This window comes from Neovison vison, chromosome 11, assembly GCF_020171115.1.
Source record: "Neovison vison isolate M4711 chromosome 11, ASM_NN_V1, whole genome shotgun sequence".
NCBI lineage: Eukaryota > Metazoa > Chordata > Mammalia > Carnivora > Mustelidae > Neogale > Neogale vison.
Genome location: NC_058101.1, coordinates 123,429,505 through 123,440,333, shown reverse-complemented (window position 1 = coordinate 123,440,333; position 10,829 = coordinate 123,429,505). Strand labels below are relative to the sequence as shown.

Below are 10,829 nucleotides of genomic sequence, written 5' to 3'. Positions count from 1 at the left end.
AAAAACCATATAATGGTTATTTACATAGTAATTCACGGGGTGAATAGCTATTAGCAAAATTTGTACTTATGCAGTTTGCACTTATGCAATTATTCCATGGTCCATATGCCATGGAAACTGAAATATAAACTATGTTTTTCTTTGGAGGCAGTAGTATTGTTTAGCTAAATTGTGGTAATTGAAATCTGTATGTTTGAACTGTGCAACATGAGGATTGTCTGTATTATTTATTTATTTATTTACATTGAACTTCTCTATTAATGGTCTTAAGATTCTTTCAGATTTTTGGCTAAGTTATTTCTATTAAAAAGTACTGATTTTAAAAAAGTAATAACTTAAACCTGCACACACACACACACACACACACAAATGGTTCACAAAACATTTTCCTTTCCTTCTGAAGGTTTTAAGATGTAATGTTATCATTAACCAGTCTTTTATTATAAGCTTAAATGGCCAATTGATACAAATAGTTCTAAGACCATTCTTTCCTTACTGATTAAGAAGGACAGGTATTGGGGTTACTCTTCATTTAGCCTTCTGAGCTTTCTGGGTTGACTTGGTGACCTTGCTAGCTCCAGCTGTCTTCTTGTCCAGTGCTTTGATGACACCCACAGCAACCATCTGTCTCATGTCATCAACAGCAAAGCAGTCTGGAGGAGGATAGTCAGAGAAGCTCTTAACACACACAGTCTTGCCAGGAACCATATCAACATTGGCAGCATCACCAGATTTGAAGAACTTTGGACCATCTTTCAGCTTTTCCCAGAATGGCTCTCTCTCTTCTCCTTTAGCTCAGCAAAGTTGCAAGCAATGTGAGCTATGTAACAATCCAGCACAGGTGCATATTGAGCGCTGATTTGGCCTGGATGGTTTGGGATAATCACCTGAGCCATGAAACTAGCTGCTTTCATTGGTGGGTCATTTTTGTAGTCATCAGCCACATTGCCATGATGAACATCTTTGACAGATACGTTCTTGACATTGAAGTCCATGTTGTCTCCAGGAGGAGCCTCACTCAACACTTCATGGTGCATATTAAGAGACTTTACTTCAGTTGTGACATTGTAGCAAAGATGACCACTGTGGCAGGTTTAAGAGCACCAGTCTCTGCTCAGCCCACAGGGACAGTACAAATACCACCAATTTTGTAGATGTTCTGGAGAGGCAGATACAAGGGCTTGTCAGTTGGATGAGCTGGTGGCAAAATGCAATCCAGAGCTTCAAGTGGTATGGTTCCACTGGCATTCTCACCTTTACAGGTGACTTTCCATTCCTTGAACCAAGGTATGTTAGCATTTTGCTCCAGCATGCTGTCACCATTCCAACCAGAAATTGGCACAAATCCTACTGCATTGGGTTGTAGCCAATTTTCTTAATGTAGGTGCTGACTTCCTTTACGATTTCCTCATATCTCTTCTGGCTGTAGGGTGGCTCAGTGGAATCCATGTTGTTAACACCAGCAATTAGTTATTTTATACCCAGTGTGTAAGCCAGAAGGGGATGCTCATGGGTCTGCCCATTCTTAGAGATACATGCTTCAAATTCATCAACACAGCAGCAGCAATCAGGACAGTACAGTCAGTCTGAGATATGCCTCAAATGTGCCTAAGAATCATGTTTTTGATAAAGTCTCTGTGTCTTGGCGCATCAATGATAGTCACATAATACTTGCTGGTCTTGAATTTTTACAGGGAGATATCAGAGGTGATATCATATTTACATTCAGTTTTTAGTTTATAATTGGTATACTTGGTATACTTGGATCCCTTTCCCATCTCAGCAGCCTCCTTCTCAAATTTTTGATGGTTGTTTTGTCAATCTCACCTCATTTCTATATCAGATGACCAGTAGAGGTAGACTTGCCTTAAACTACATGTCCAATGATGATGATAGTGATTTGAGTCTTTTCCTTTCCCATTTTGGTTTAGGTATAGCAGTGGTTTTCATGACACCTGTGTTCTGGTGACACACCTGTTGTGAAAAAGTGAATTGTCTGTATTTTAAAAACAAATGTGAGATAAATATCCCTTTGGAGATGAGAAAAAAAAAAAAAAAGAATGAATCAATAGACTTGCAGTACAATACGATGTTATATAGAAGTCACGTAAACAGAACAAATGATCCCAGATGGAAGGCTGGATCTACATAAATGAAGAACACCAGAAAAGGTAACTACATTTACCTATGCAATGTACAACCTATGAAGAAATAAAATTTTTGATAATACAAAGGCCAAGAGGGAAGAACTGGAAGTATACTATTATAACATTCTTTTGCTCTATGTTCTGCTGTATCACATCACATGAAAGTAGACTTGTAAGGTAAAAGATATATACTTTAAACCCTAAAGCAACTATTAAAAAAGATAAAAAAAATACAGCTAATTGAACAAAGAAGAAATAATACAATGTCTAAAAGTACACAAATAATCCAAAAGAAGGCAAGGGGGAAAAAAAAAAAGGAAACCAGGAGCAAAAAAGAGATAGGACAAATCCAAAAAGCAAAATTGCAAATTCAAATGTAAGCATATCAACAATTTTATTAGAAGTGAATGGTCTAAATATATTAAAAGGCAGAGGTTGTTAAATTGGATATAAAAGCAAGACCCAAATATATATTGCCTACAAAAAACCCACTTTAAAAATAAGGGCACAAATTGATTAAAAGTAAAAAGAAACCTATCTTGTTAGCACTTAAAAAAATGTTAGAATGACTACTGGTAACAGAGAAAGTAGACCTTATAGTAAAGGATATTATGAGAGTTAAATAGAATAATTTTATTTGACAAAGAAGTTAACTCATGGGCATGTGCCTGGATGGCTCAGTTGCTTAATCGTCTGCCCTCTGCTCAAGTCATGATCTTGGGGTCCTGGGATCGAGCCCGTCATGGGGCTCTCCACTAAAGAGTGAGTCTGCTTTTCCCTCTCCCTCTGTGATTTCTCTCACTTTAGCTCTCTCTCAAATAAATAAATAAAATTTAAAAAAAAGAAGTTAATTCATCGAAAATACAGAATAATTCCAAACATTTATGAGCCTAATAAAATAGCTTCAAACTACATGAAACAGAACAACAACAACAATAACAAACTGCAAAAAACACATAGAAATCCATATTTTAGTCATATTATATTTTAGACTTATTATAGTCATAGACTATAGTCTAGTCTATATAGTCTAATCTTTATAGTTTAGACATATTATAGTCATAGATTTTAACACTTTTCTCTTAATAATGATTAAAACAAGGCTGTATTGGTGAGGGTGATCTTCTTTACTCAGTCTACTGTTTCAAATACTAATTTCTCCCAGTACCACATTCACAGATGTACCCAGAAATAACACCAGCTATCTGGGTGTACCTTAGCCCACTAAAGTTGAAACTTAGAATTAACCAATTAGAAAGACCAAGTCAAAATCAATGAAACAGAAAATAAAAAACTGACAAACGATGGAAGCAATGGATTCTTTTTTTTTTTTTTTTTTTGGAGAAGGTAAATGAAATTGATAACCCTCTAGCCAGAATGATAAGGAAAACACACAAATTTACCAAGATCAGGAATGAAAAAGGTGTTATTACAGCAGAAACTACAGCTGTTAAAAGGATAACAGTATTCATAATATTACGAACACCTTTTTCCAACAGAATGAACAACTGAAATGAAATGGGCAACTTCCTTGAAAGATCTAGGTTGCCAAACTTCACTCAAGATGAAACAGAATATCTGAAAAACTCTGTATCTGTTAAGGAAATTGAATTTGTAACAAATAAATAAAAAACTTCTGCCATAGATGCCTGGGAGGCACAGTTGGTTAAGTGTCTACCTTCTCAGCTCAGGTCATGATCCCAGAGTCCTGGGATCAAGCCCCACATTGGGCTCCCTACTCAGTTAGGAGTTTGTTTCTCCCTCTCCCTCTGCACTCCATATCCCAGCTTGCCTGTTCATGCTCTCTCTCACTCTACTCTCTCTCTCAAATAAATAAATAAAATTTTAAAAACAAAAACAAACAAAAGCTTCTGCCACAGAAAACTCCAGTCCCAGATGACTTCACTAGTGAATTCTTCCAAACATTTAAGGAATAAATAATATAATTGATTCAATTGATTCAATATAATTTCTTCAATAAAATTGAAGAAAAGGAAATACTTCCTAATTCATTATGTGAATTCAGAATTATTCTGATATTAAAATCAGACAAAGGGGATGCCTGGGTGGCTCAGTGGCTTAAAGCCTCTGCCTTCGGCTCAGGTCATGATCCTGGGGTCCTGGGATCAAGCCCCACATCGGGCTCTCTGCTCGGCAGGGAGCCTGCTTCCTCTCTCTCTCTGCTTGCCTGTCCACCTACTTGTAATCTCTGTCAAATAAATAAATAAAATTTAAAAAAAAATAAAATAAAAAAAATAAAATCAGACAAAGGTATTATTAATAAAACTATGGATCAATATCCTCATGAAAGTAAATGCTAAAATTCTTAACAAATTTTTAGCAAATTGAATGAAAGGATAACATATAATGATCAAGTGGAGCTAATTCAGGAACATAAGGAGGGGAATGACATTTGAAAATCATTTAATGGAATTTGCCATATTAACAAGTGATTTAAGGAAAACCCATGTGATCATCTCAATAGATTCAGAAAAAGCATTAGATGGAATCTAAAATTTATTCCTGATAAAATTCTCCCAGCAAACTAGTGATACAAGGAAGTTTCCTGAACCTAAAAAAGGCACCTATGAAAAACCTATAGCTGAAATCATACATAATGGTGAAAAACTAAATGCTTTTACCCTGTAATTAAGGGTAAGACAGGATGTTCACTTTTTCCACTTCTGTTTATATCATAGTAGCGGTTCTAGCCATTGTAGTCAGGCAAGAAAAAGAAATACAAAGCAACCAGATTGGAACAGAAGCAGTAAAAATGATTTTAATCACAGACAACTTAACTATATATAAATAAAATCCTACGGCAGCAAAAAACTCCTAGGACTAAGTCTGTTTTAGTACAAAGGATCAATGTAGAAGTCAGTTACATTTCTTTATGTTACTAATGAACACTTGGAAATTACAGATAAAAAAACGATAATACCTAAAATAGGATAAAAATACAAAATATTTAAGGATAAATATAACCAAAGATGTGCAAAATTAATACAATGAAAGCTACATGTTATTGCTGAAAAACTTAAAAAAATAAATTGAAAGATATGATCTCTTTATGAATTAGAATATACAATATATTTTTAAAGATTTTATTTGTTTATTTATTTGACAGATAGAGATCACAAGTAGGCAGAGAGGAAGGCAGAGAGAGAGGACGAGAGAAAGGAGGAAGCAGGCTCCCTGCTGAGCAGAGAGCCCGATTCGTGGCTCAATTCCAGGACCCTGGGATCATGACCGGAGCTGAAGGCAGAGGCTTTAACCCACTGAGCCACCCAGGCACCCCTAGAATATACAATATTGTTAAGATTGTTATTGCCTCCAAATTGATCAACACAATCCCATTTAAAATCTCATAAGGCAAATTGTAGAAATTCACAAGTAGGTTCTAAAATTCATATGAAAACGCAAAGGACCTAGACTAGTGAAAATAACATTGAAAAAGACTAAAGTTGGAGGATTTAACCCACTTCACCTGAACTCTTATTATAAAGCTACAGTCAAGAATGTGTGGTATTGAGGGGTGAGGGGAGGGCACCTGGGTGGCTTAGTCATTAAAGCTTCTGCCTTAGGCTTAGGTCATGAGCCCTGAGTCAGGGGATCAAACCCTGAGTCCTGTCAGAGTCTGCTTCTCCCTCTCCCTCTGCCCCTCCCTGAGCTCAGGCTTTCCCTCCCCCCCCCAAATAAATAAAATCTTAAAAAAAAAAAGAGTAAGCATGGAATTGGTATAAAAATATACATATAAATCAATGGGACAATAGGGTGGCCAGAAATCAACCCACAGATATATGGTTAATTGATTTTCTCTAAATTGCAAAGGCAATTTAGTGGAGAAAGGATAGTCTTTTCAATATATGTTGCTGGAATAACTGGATGGATATCCATATACAAAATAATGAGAACACCAAGAGAAGCACACACATTCATAGCAGCTCTGTTTTCCAGTTTGGAACTGGAAACAACCTAAATGTCCATCAGTGTGTGAACGGATAAAGAAATTGTAGAATCCTGCTTAGCAACAAAAAAGAGTGAACATGCAACAACATGACGGAATCTCAAAAGTCTTATTTTAAGTAAAACGAACTAGTAGAAGATAATACATATTGTATGATAATTTAAAGTTCTAGAAAATGAAAACTTGTCTATAGTAACGGCAGATCAGTGAATTATCTGTGGGAAGAAGAGAGGAGAAGGAGTAAGAAGAAGCAGCAGAAGGTCCTGAGGAGAATTCTGAGAATGATGAGTGTGTTTGTTATCTTGATTATTTTGGTGTCAGAATCAGGATGTGTTTATTATCTTATTATTTTGGTGATGCTTCCATGAGTGTATATTTAGGTCAAAAATCCAACAAATTGTGCATTTTAAACAGTTTATTGTGTGTTACTCATATCTCAATAAAATGAGGTTTTAAAAAAATCCTACCATGTGTGTAAGAGCTCAGACTGTAGATTTCTAGGACTCAGTAAGCGTATCTTTAATCTGTGACCGTGCTTTTCATTGTTACTATGCCTCTTTAATCTCTAGTTCCTGCAAGTGCAGCAACACCTCACAGTGTTGATATAAGAAAGAGATGATGCAGTTGAAGCAACGACAACAAAAAAACAACCAAACCACCAGAACAAAAATTACCATGGCTAAGTAATTAATACTATTATAAAGATCATATCAATTCCTACTACTGACATTTTGCTGTTAATGTAGAGGGATCAAAAAGAACTATTCTGTGGGTTATTTAGAAGCCCAGTTTGAGTTTGTAACAATAGAAATAAACTTGAGTTCTTAAAATTTTTGGACTTTAAGTATTGCAAAATTTCTTTTGTGTTCTCTATGAGGTGACTCATATCCAATACCAATATTCAAAGTTTCTATAATGTCTTATAGGTAATATAATGGCGTGCTAGCTTTTTCCATTCAATCTGTTCTATAAATTACTGTTGGAATTCTTAAAGGAAAAAAAAAAAAAAGGACGATTCCACTCTCTTGTTCAGTTACCACTGGATTCCCATTTCTTACAGAATTAAGTCCAGTCTCCACAGATTGCCTCTGAAAGTGCTCCACAATCTAACTCCTTTCTACCTTTCCTGGACAATAAAGTGTAGAGGTTAAAACTATGAACCTCAGATTAGGACTTCTTGGTTGTATGGTTTTCTCTATACCCCAGTTTCATTCCTCGAACTAGGAATAATCATAATACCTACTTCATAGGACTATTGCGAGGATTTTTTAGAAAAGATTTTATTTCCTTTCTTGAGAGAGACTGAGCATGCACAAGGAAGAGAGATGGGTAGAGAGAGAGGGAGAAGCAGGCTCCCCACTGAGCAGGTAGTCCAACTGGGAACTCAATCATAGGACCCTGGGATCATGACCTGAGCTGAAAGCAGATGCTTAACTGACTGAGCCACCCAGGTGCCCCTCTTCTGAGGATTAAATAAATTTGTTCAAGTTCTTAGAATAGTGCCTTGTTTAAAATAAGATCTCAAGAAATTCTTTTTTTTTTTAACTTCATATTTTATTTACCTCCTCCTATCTGTCATTCCATACATTATTTATTTCCATCACATCACTTGCTATTTGTTATGGAGGGCTGAATTGTGTCCCTTCCCCCAAATTCATATGTTAAAATCCTAACATTTGGTACCTCAAAGTGTGACTATATTTGAAGATAAGGGCTTCAAAGAGGTCATTATGATTGGTCCCAATCCAATTGAACAGGTGTCCGTATAAGAAAAGGAAATTTGAACACACAAAAAGACACTGGGGGCAGGTGCCCAGAAGAATGACCATGTGAGGACATGGGGAGAAAGCAGTCATCTGCAAGCCAAGGAGAAAAGCTTCAGAAGACACTAAGTTGCCACCAGCTTGATCTTGGACTTCTAGCCTCAAGAACTGTAAGAAATTTCTGTTGCTTAAGCTACCTAATATGTGGTATTTTATTATGGCAGCCTTGCAATGCATTCTTCCTAAATACAGTCTGTATTCTATTTACACATTTTTACCCACATTTTCCTATCTTCCTTGAATACTCTTTCCTGTAAAGCTTTATCTAAATTATATCTTTTTTTAAGATTTTATTTATTTATTTGACAGACAGAGATCACAAGTAGGCAGAGAGGCAGGCAGAGAGAGAGGAGGAAGCAGGCTTCCCGCTAAGCAGAGAGCCTGATGTGGGGCTCGATTCCAGGACCCTGGGATCATGACCTGAGCCGAAGGCAGAGGCTTTAACCCACTGAGCCACCCAGGCACCCCTATCTAAATTATATTTTCTCCCAAAACTCTGAGGATCATGATGTTCCCTCTGTTGGAACTAATGTCCCTTCTCTATACTTCTAAAACATACTGTTTGGTCCTCTATTTTTTAACAAATATTTTATTTATTTATTTTAGAAAGAGAGTGTGTGAGCAGGCGCAAGTGGGGAGAGGGGCAGAGGGGTAGGGAGAGGGAGAATCTGAAGCAGACTCCCAGCTGAGTGCAGAGCTGGAGGTAGGCTTGATCACAGGACCTCAGGATCATAACCTGAGCTAAAATCGAGAGTCAAATGCTTCACTGACTGAGTCCCCCAGGTGCCCCTGTTTGGTCCTCTGTTAAAGAATACTCACTGTGACTTGTATTCATCATGAGTTTGTGAGCTCTTGAAGGATACGAAATGATGTATTTTTTTTTTAATCTTAGCCTATAAGAATGTTTTGTACATAGTAGCCTCTATTGTTGACTTGAATTTATTGCCTTGAATTGTTGCCCCAGATTCTATGATGGCTACTGACTGGGAAGCTCAGTTATGTTTTCTCGTCCCTGAGTTTGATAGCAAATTGAGTATATTCTAAATTGTCAGCCCTGATAGATGCATATGCTACAATAAGTCAGGAACAGGGATTGGTTATCTTGTAGGAAAAACTGCACTTATCTAGTTGTCTGAGGCTACTTGATTTTGCTTGGGTACTTGCTAAACATTATCTATGTGTTCACTAACTTGTGCCTCACATGGTACACATGAGTCAAGCAACATTATAGTGATGATGTTACATATGAAAAGAAACACAAAAAAATCAGTAGATCATGCAGGATTGCCCACCTACGATGTCATAGAACTAGAAAAAGAACTGAGAACTTTCTGATTCCAGAACCCAAGCCAGAAGGATGGAGCTCTGTGATTCTGAGTTCAGGGGTTAGAGCATTGTCTGACTTAGGGCATTTCCAATGACTTTTCTGTAGCTCTGAGCTTCCCGTTTGTGCCTTGGGAGCATCAGAGATGCCTAAAGTTCCCTCTTTGTTATGGAGAAAAGAAAAAAAGATGTTTATATTAAGAATGACTAGTGAGGTAGAGGCAACATCCTCAAGTCTAAGGATCTCTAGCTGCCAATGGAACATTTGGCAGAACCAGACAGAAAAAAATCTCTAGGCAATATTCTTCAAGGGATAGTAGTGACCTGGAACTACCCATTCTTGACACCTAATTTGTGGCCTGGAAGGATATTTTCGATTTAGATACTTACATGTCATGGTTTCTTGAAGGAATTATTTTTATTAGCTAAAGAATTAAAGTTGTGTTATTTATGAAAAAAATTCAAAATAGTTAAGAATGTAATAAAATGAAAAGTGCAAGTCCCTTCTATGTCACCCTAATTCCTCTAGAAAGGGTATATGCATTTGTGAACATTTAAGAGAATAAATGAGATCATACTACACATGTATTTATTTTCTTTTTAATGACCATATACACTTCTGTTGTATAAATAGTCAATACCCACATGCATTTATCTGTCTGTACTTGCAGAAGTATACTTATAAGGTAAATTTCCCAGAGTGGAAATAGGTAGAATGGATTCTTTACCTTATGGCTTTATAAGGAAGGCAAAAGAGCCTGTGGAAAGTAGCTAACCTAACATTGTAATGAAAACTACAGATAATTTGATATATTTACATATAACTGCTTACAAAGAGTATGTAGAGAGTGACATGCAGTGATACTCTCCAATCATTCTTATCATAGACCTGATGATAGCTGTTAGTCAGGCCATATGGAATTACTTCAAGACTTTGGCATATTGTGTCAGAGAATATGGGTGTATGTGGGCTCCCTGTGTTGTTTTACTTTAGAGCTGATTTAAGAAATATGTTTCTGGCACCAAGGAATTTTATATAAAGCTTTGAGTCTTTGCTTATCCATATACTTAAAATATGATCTTTAGATACTAAATAGTTACAAATGTGTTTCTCCAGAAAGTTGTTTCTCTAAAACATGATCCATATGGTGGTCACTATCTACTTTATTTGTTAACTCCAGAAGAAGATACGCAATGCTTTACTTCTCTATCTTGCACCTAATCCTGTGCTTCTGGATTTTCTTTGGTAGTTTGTTCCCTCTGCTGTTATCAGTGTTCTGTTGAGGGCAGTGGTGTTGAAAAAGGCATATAGCATTGTTTTTCGCTTTCAAGTTCAAGCTGAAAAATAAAACCCCATTGTGCTACATGACACTTCCTATGTAATTCCAATGACAGTTCTCTCCCTTTTATTGTAGCTCATGGTAACTTATGAGGATTACCTTTACATTTTGATGTCCAGTGTCAATAGGCACACACAGCTTATTATTAGGTTAATTAACTGTGATACTTTATAGAAGTTTGAATCTTTATGGGGTAGGTAATTGGAACAGAAATCTTTTATCATTAAGG

The 10,829-nt window shown here is 36.4% G+C and overlaps 1 pseudogene; it reads right to left on the bottom strand.

Moving 5' to 3' along the window:
* Window positions 1–528: 528 nt before the first annotated feature.
* Window positions 529–1,815, bottom strand: LOC122890291 (annotated as a pseudogene).
* Between the last annotated feature and the right edge of the window lie 9,014 nt (window positions 1,816–10,829).